Here is a 9,100-nt window from a genome sequence, read left to right on the forward strand (position 1 = left end):
CCCTAGATAGGTTTTTTATAATGCAATACACCCATCTTTTAGAGTGAGAGCTACTCATTCTTAGTGAGAAACTCCTTCCCTCTCCTATTGCCATACCTTGAGAGGAGATTTGTACCCAAACACAACCCACACCTATTCAAAGTGTAGAGAGTGTTTCAGAGCTTGTGAAGCTTTGGGGATTTGTCAAAAGAAGTCGGTGAGGTTTGACGGATGCGATCAGGCGTATTGCAGGATCCAAAAAGCTAGAGAAGACATAACTTTGAGAAGTCCGTTGGTAGCAGGAGCTTGGAGGGCTCAAGTACATTGGGTAGATTAGGTTTGGAGGGCTTTTGTTATTCGTGTAGTCCACTTTATTCTCTAGTGGATCAATTTCGATTTGGAGGGTCATAGAGATGTTTTTCGCCAAGTTCTTCGGTTTCTTCTTCAATAACACGTCTTGGTGTTATCTTGTGGTTGCATCTCTCTTCCCTTACCCTCGTGCTTTACTTTTATTGTTTGTTGTTCATGTTTATGCACTAGAGAAGTTATCGGTTTATTGCGCTTCATTTACTCTTGTTCCGCACTTAGATAAGTTAGAGTAAAAACAATCTAGCGGTAACTTTAAAATTGGGGTCTAATTAAGCTCTTGTGTTTTGGCACAAATTCAAGCTTTCAATTGGTATCAGAGCGGGTACACTTGTTTTGGTTTCATTACCTAAGTGTGATCCTTGATCCCTTGTGTGTATTGCCATGGATAGTGCTTTGTATGCTTCTATGGATGTTATGGATGTTGTTGAGTGTAACATGCCATGTGTTTGTGAAAATGCCTCTATGAGTGTTAATCCTCATAATTGTGATGACATGTTACATGAATCTATGGGTGTTGTTGATATTCCAAATGTCAAATTCTTGAAGAAAAGGCTAAGAAATTTCATGAGAATTTCAGCAAGTTCATTTGTGAAAAGGATGATTTGATTGCTAAGCACAATGAATCCAATAAATTGGTTGAAAAGTATAAGAAACTTGCTGAACATTCTCTTGAAAAAGGAGTTTGAATGTTTGAATATGAACTTGGATGCTAAACTTGTTTTGTCTAACAAACTAGTAGATGATCTTAAATATGAAAATAAATCTCTTAAGATGCATGCCAAGTGTTTGATTGCTGAACATATTGCAAAAAATGAAGAAAAACTTTGTTGCAATCATGTTGTGATGCCCGATTTTGTGCCTAGTGCGAGTTCTATCTCCAAAGACAAATCGGTGTACATTTCTCCACACAAAAGAAACCAAAAGGTGGAGAGAAAGACTCTTCAGCCTAAGCATTCATTTAGGTCCCATCCTAGGGTATTGAGTTGATCTAAATTTGTTCCTACTTTTCACCATTGCGGTGTGATCGGTCACATACTATCTGTCCAGCTTTAATGAATAGCCCTTCTTCACTTGTTTCTTGGTCTAATCTTCATTGCTTTAATACTAGACTTGAACAACATGTTTCTTAAAGTATTAAACACATCCTAGATTTACCCAATTACAAATAAAATGCGTTTTGTCAAAAGATTAGCCAACTACATAAATATTGACATATGTTCCTAACATGAATTACATATGTCCTAACATCGTCAAATTGCTTGAAGGATACAAGAAAGTTGGTAGTAAGTGGGTCTTCAAGACCAAGCATGACTCTAAGGGCAATATCGAATGATTTAAAGCTAGACTTGTGGCTAAATGTTTCACTCAGAAAGAAGGCATTGATTACCAAGAGACCTTCTCCCCTGTATCTAAGAAGGACTCACTTAGAATCATTTTGGCATTGGTAGCTCATTATGATTTGGAGTTGCATCAAATGGATGTGAAAACTGCTTTCTTGAATGGGAGTTTAGAGGAGGATGTCTATATGGATCAACTTGAAGGTTTCTCTATTAAGGGTAAGGAACATTTAGCTTGCAAACTTAAGAAGTCAATATACGGACTTAAACAAGCTTCCCGACAATGGTATCTTAAGTTTAATGATACCATTACATCTTTTAGATTTAAGAAAAACACTGTTGATCGGTGTACTTATCTGAAGGTTAGTAGGAGTAAATTTATATTTTTAATTTTGTATGGTGATTATATTTTGCTTGCTAGTAGTGATCTTGGCTTATTGCATGAAACCAAGAAGTTTCTCTCTAAGAACTTTGAAATGAAAGATATGGGTGAGGCAACTTATGTGAAAGGAATATAAATATTTCGAGATAGATCATGTGGACTGTTAGGGTTGTCTTAGAAAGTATATATTGAAAAGGGTTCTAGAGAGATTCAATATAGAGAAATGTTCTACTGGGGTTGCCCCAATTCAAAAAGAGGACAAATTCAACCTAATGCAATGCCCACAAAATGAATGGGAATGAAAAAAAATGGAAGGAATTCCTTATGCTTCTACAGTAGGAAGTTTAATGTATGCCCAAACATGCACAAGGCCCGACATTAGCTTTGCAGTTGGTATGCTAGGAAGATACCAAAGCAATCTAGGATTGGATCATTGGAAAGTTGCAAAGAAAGTGATGAGGTACTTGCAAGGTACAAAGGATTACATGCTCACATTTAAGCGATCTGATAATCTTGAGGTCATTGGTTACTCAGATTCAGATTTTGCTGGATGTGTTGATAGTAGAAAGTCCACTTTTGGTTATTTATTCATGTTAGCTAGAGGAGCAATATCATGGAGAAATTCAAAGAAAACTATTACTGTTACATCCACTATGGAAGCTGAACTTGTGGCATGCTTTGAGGCTATGGTTCATGGATTGTGGTTGCAGAATTTTGTCCTAGGACTTGGAATTGTTAACTCTATTTCCAAGCCACTGAAAATTTATTGTGATGATTCTGCATATGTGTTTTTCTCTAAAAATGATAAGTATTTTAATGGTGCGAAACACATGGAATTGAAATACCTTACGGTTAAGGAAGAAATTCAGAAACAACGAGTGTAAATAGAACACATAAGCACACAACTTATGATTGTAGATCTATTGACAAAGGGGATACCTCCTAAAACATTAAGGAACATGTTGATTGAATAGGTCTTGAATGTAGAATATGATGGTTGTTATTTTAATATTACTTTATGCATTTGACAGTTGTAGATCTCATTAAATGTGTTTCTGATTATTCATGTGAGATGTAAGAATAAATTGTCCCATTTGATAGCTTCATATATGTTATGGTTTAATAAGATGTTAAATGTCCTTAAAACATTGGTTAATGGAGAAGTAAGTTTCCTAAGTAACTCCAACTTTGATGGGCAAGTGGAGGTTATGGGTACAAGGAATTTGGACCTATCTTTACCTATAAAAGAGACATTTAACTACCCCATCACATACACTGAATAGTTAAAGAGAAAAGAGGGTCAAGAGAGAAAAACCAATTCTATAAGAATTAAGTGCCTTTATACTAAGATTTGATCTTAAGAAAATTTCAGCAATGGATCAAGGTAAGTTTTATAATTAATTTGTATAGTAGTGAAATCATGATAATTCAAGATCCTAGAATTTATATTATGGTTGTTTATAATCTAACGACATAAAAAAACCATTTACAGACCAATCTGATAGTTTGTGTTCCTCTTAATTCCAATTCACTAGGGTGCTAGTGATCCTATCTCTAAATGTAATTTGATTTCTTATATCCCCACTTTAAGATTAAAGGGGTTGTTAGATTGTATGTTACTCTTCAACTCTTCTATACATTATGCTGTACTTCTATACATATCATTGGCAAGCGCAATGCATTCAAAATTTATGAGAGTACATAGAGAGTCAATCAACAAGGTTAGCAAACATGAGTTGGGAAAGTAAAACCCTTCTTAACTATGGCCAACTTGTTTCAAAAGTTCAAAAAAAAAAAAAAAAAAGGAAGAAGAGAAAGAAGACAAGTCGTTGCATATGTGATACTGTGACATACATCCACAAGTACTTAGTTGCCAAGGTTTTAAATTTGAGTAGTGTTTATTACACACACGTTAATGCACACATTTTGTACACTTCTAAATTTTAGTAGTAGTAGTAGTTGTTGTTTTATTTTATTTATTTTATTATTTTTATTATTATTATTTTTTTTTCTTATGTGTAAAGATATATGCATTAATGTATGTGCAACAAGTATTTGCCTTTAAATTTAAGCAAGATATATGTTTCAGTTAAAAAAATCAAGAACTATAAAGTATTGGTAAAAACTATTGTAGTCAAGATATTGGAGAATAAAAAAATATTGAGTTAGGAGTAAGGATTTTCAAAGAATTCTAGATATTAAAAAAAAAAAAAGACTTGAGATATTGGAGAAAGTACATGAAATCTCATGATAAGTATAGCTAATTGGATAATTCTTTAATAATTTTATGATTTTGAGCTATAATAATAGCTTTAACAATCCACCCTAACCATTTAAAAATATTGACTAGGGAGTAAGTATGTTCAAAGAATCTAGACACCAATTTTTAATTTTATCTAATTTTTTTAAAGACTTGAGATATTAGTGAAACTATCTGCAATCTCATAATAAATATAAAGGTTTTTTTTAGAAGAATAAATATCAAGTTAATATAGCTAATTGGATAATTCTTTAGTACTTTTATGATTTTGAGTTATAATAATACCTTCAACAATCCATCCTAACCATTTATTTTAATTACTATAATCACAGCTAGCGATGGACAAACTGATTATCCCAATGTAAATGTTTAGGATTATGAGGTATATCATACCCCAAAAAATATTAGAGGTGATATAGTAGGGACCATAGGTAATTAGAGATGGGTTCAAGTTACACCTGATATAACTCTTATAAACTTACACATTTTTTACATCATAGATTTCTAAGAGATCTAATGGTAAAAAAAACACTATTAAATGTTTTTGTTTTCCACCTTATTACCTAATTAATACTAGCATTCTCTCTTTCCTTATTTATTGCTTTCCACCAAATAATATTTTCTCCAATACAATCTAACAAAAAAAATTGAAAAATAATCCCATTTTCATTGATTTCACAAAACTACTCAAAATAAGAGTCAACAAATGACTTTCAACTTGCTCCTTAAAATAAATAAATAAAGGAATATAAAAAAAACTTCAAATAGCCTATCATACACTAAACTTATATTTAAGTTTTTGTACTTAAAAAAAAACTTCAAATAGCCTATCATACACTAATAAATGATAATATTCTCTTGTACACAGTAACAAAAAAAATGCACACGAAAATCTACATCAAAGGAATTACTCCCAATCTACATCAAAAAAATTGCACACGATAATATTCTCTTTCACTTTCTCCTTAACATATCCAAACTTTCTAAGAAACCATAAGATCATCCGAATGGCGTTACCAATAAACACCAACCCCATCAAAGCTAGCCACATGAGTACAGAAACTTTCAATATTTTAGTGTATGATAGGCTATTTGAAGTTTTTATTTTTTATTTTTTAAGTTCCTTTATTTATTTATTTTAAGGAGTAAGTTGAAAGTCATTTGCTGACTCTTGTTTTGGGTAGTTTTGTGAAATCAATGAAAATGAGATTATTTTTTAATTTTTTTTTGTTAGATTGTGTTTGTGGGGACACGATTTTGAAGACCAAGCCCAAAGGATAAGGGAGACTGGTCTAATGAGCTCAATACAATAAATTTGTAGTGAGTGGGTCAAAGAACTAGGCCCAATGGACTAGACAACGGCTAATTTGGAGTTAGAAGATGATCCAACAAGCACATAAGACACTGAATTGAATATACTCAACATCCGAGGAGGTAATTTCTAGCTCCAATTAGTTAAACAAGTCACAAGTGCAAGTTTGATTGCTACAGTGTTCTCAGATTCTTTTTCTCCCCCATTTTCTTGGGGTTTACATTCTAATTTATACTACACATCCTCTTATCTCTGCCCTACATGTGTACGGCTGAGAGCTTATCCTGGAAATTGTCCCATCACTCTCCTCTAGAAGTCCTTGGGGATGGTTATAAGGCTAAGGGAATACTGTTCAGAGATCACTTCATTATTAATGAGGCCAGAAGGTTAGTTGCAGAGTATTAAATGCGGTGACAGTAGCTTTCCCGGAGTTATTTTTGGGGCTCCCAACCTTCTTGTACGTTCTTGGTGCACGTCTCTGTTGCTGGAGTTTCTTGGAAGGTCATCTTGATTATTCAGACCTGGTCCGTGTTTAGCTTATTCGAGGAGACAATTCTCCTCGGATCATCCTCCCCTTTGTATATTGGATATAAGGTGCTGAGTCTAGCACAGTTCATCACTAATTATTCCTCCTTGGACTGCCTTTGCTCTCGGTCGAGGCCCAAGGCCCAATATTCAATTTAGGCCCTTGTCCCCACAATAGGCCCTCAAAACTTCGGTTTTTTCCCTCTCATTCGAGGAGAAAAGTGGGATTTTGATTTTTCAAGAGCTAACACTATTTGACTCTGTTGTTTGTACATGTGGGAGTGCCGTTTTATGTGCTTCATGATTATTTCTGATGTTTCGTAGCCCATGAAGCATCATTAATTGCTCCAGGCAACGTGTTGTTCCCTAGATCCAACGGTGAAGCTCAGATCCAACGGTTGAGCCATTTCTTGGAAATTTGAGTGGGATAACTCCCACTCATTTCCATTCCCTATATAAAGCCTCGAGGGAACTTGGTTTCCCTTTACTTTACCAATTTTCAAGCTCTCTAATGATTTCAAGCACTCCAACTCACAGAACTTCCCAAGTTACAAAGCTTCCTAGACCTCTCCCTCAAGAATTCTTTGAAAATCTTTTAAAAGCTTCAGAGATACACATACTCATTCTTGTAAGTCCTTATTTCTTTATATTCTCCTTTTTATTCTCGGCCTTCCTCCCCAGCTTTCTTTCTTTTTTAGAAACTTCTTCCTGCGTCATCTCCGTTCATTTAGATGGGTAGATTCAAGCATTTAGTAGACTCTCCGGCTAGTATGGAGAGCTTTAGGGCCAAGTACCATATCCCCCAAGGAGTAGGCCTACAATACTGTCCCCCAAACCGTGTACTCACAGATAGAAAGGTGGGCAAAGTTGTCATTCCAATGATCGTCTTTATGGAGGAAGGAATGACGCTTCTCATGGGTAGGATAACTAGAGATTATCTGCTTAACCATAGGTTATGCCTCCATCAGTGCGCCGCCAACATGTTTAGAGTCTTAGGGTGTGTAGACGCTCTAAATGACCAAATGAACCTCGGTCTTACATGGCATGACGTTGCTCATTTGTTCGAGTGCCATTCCCTTGTCGGGGGATATTACCTCAAATATCGGTCCGACAAGGTGAGGTTGATATCTTGCCTTCTTAAGTCCAACAAAGGCTTAAAGGATGATTATCTGGTCATCTCCGGGGAATGGCACGACGGTCTTCACTGGCCAGTTAGGGCAGGAACACCAGGTGGGGTACCCTAGGATCAGGTCTCTTGGCCGAGACCTTAGTTTTTTGAGCTCTCCTTTTACTTAATTTTAGAAATTTGTCTTCTCAGATAGTGTTTATTACTGACTTAACCACAATTTCCTTCACGGATGTTTTTGCAGATAAAGATCACGTTGCCTCGAAGCTTAGTCTGGTCAACGTTCTCGGACTCAACTTTTTGCTAAGGTCGGAAATATTCGTGAGCGAAGATAATCAGTTGCGAGTTGCTCACCTTATCTTAGGTTACGAGCCTTTGCTGCGCATATACTAGGTCGCAGGCCAAGCACTAAGAGCAGGTAACCCCAGGCTCTCTCGGATAGACGTCTCCAAACCTGGGTTTCTAGCGCGGCGGGATCTCCCACCTATGGTATTTCCCGTTCAATAGAACCCTTCACCATTCGAGATACCACTTCGGCAAGTTCCGTTTGAAGCGACAGCAGCAGCAGTAGAAGAGATAGCCTCCTCCTCATGTTTATAGCTTGAAGAGGAGATAGACAGATTTCGCTTTGAAGAGGAAAAGAGAACCCCAAAGAAGCTTGTGGAGCTCTCGGATTCTGAGACCGAGTCCGACAGACTCTCCACGGCTCATCAGCCAAAATTGACAGTTGTTTTTGTTGATACATTCTCCGAAGAAGAAAAGGAGATGGACCCGAAGAAAGGGTCAAGCTTGAGAGGTTCAATTGCCAATAGGAACAAGGGGGCAACTCCGACAGAAATCCCCAAGGCCCAAGTTTTTGCCAATCTTCCTCCTCCCCTTCCTCCTCCTTCTGCTGACCTCGGATTGTGCGCTAATCCTGACTTGAAGTAAAAGAGGCCAATGTAGGAGCTAGAAGAGGGGGAGGTGCCCCCTCAAAGGGGCACCAAACAGCAAAAAACCCAAGACCCTAAGGATAAGAGGGCTAAGTCTGTTGATAGCAGGGATCATCGACAGCAGCGTACATGGGCTCCCGTGATTGAGATGGACGGAGCCCCCATTTCCTATGATTCTACCATAAGGGAATCTAGCCGAGGGCATGCCACCCATTTAGCCCAAGTTTTGGAGCAGCCTCTCCTCCTCCCTAGGGACATGGAGGCCTTCAGGTGGACAAGGCAACCTGATCTATTTATGTCTCTAAAGAGAGACCTTGCTATGGTAAGTAAGTTTCTAGCAGTATCTTAATTCATTGCCTTTTTCATTCATTTTTTTTACATATAACCTTTTCGCTACTTTTATGCAAGTCACTCAACAAGTTTATGTGGCTGAGGAGTGGGTTCGAAATGCCCATAATAAATTTGAAGCTGAGTCCCACTCTCGGCGCGAGGTTGAGAAAGTGCTCGGGGCCATGAAGGAGGAGAAGACACAACTGGCCGAGAAGCTAAAGACATCAGAGTATGAGCATATGAGTGATGAGGTGGGGCTCAAAATTGTTAAGGCCCAGGCCGAGGACCAGCACAAGCTACTCTACACAACCGAGTTGAACCTGGCCACCGAGAAAGCGATGGTTTTAAGTCTGAAGGCTGAACTGCAAAAAGCTAAAGATGAAGCCCAAACGGCCAGGGAAGCTGCTAAAGCCGTGGAGGTAGCAGCCTATGAGCGGGGGGTGCTTAAGACGGAGTAGAGGCTGGCCGAGGAGGTAGCTGAAGTGTGTAGGGACTACTGCACTATAACTTGGATGGAGGCTCTCAACAGTGCAGGGGTCTATGCAAAC

The sequence above is a fragment of the Quercus robur genome, chromosome 1 (genome assembly GCF_932294415.1).
Source record: "Quercus robur chromosome 1, dhQueRobu3.1, whole genome shotgun sequence".
NCBI lineage: Eukaryota > Viridiplantae > Streptophyta > Magnoliopsida > Fagales > Fagaceae > Quercus > Quercus robur.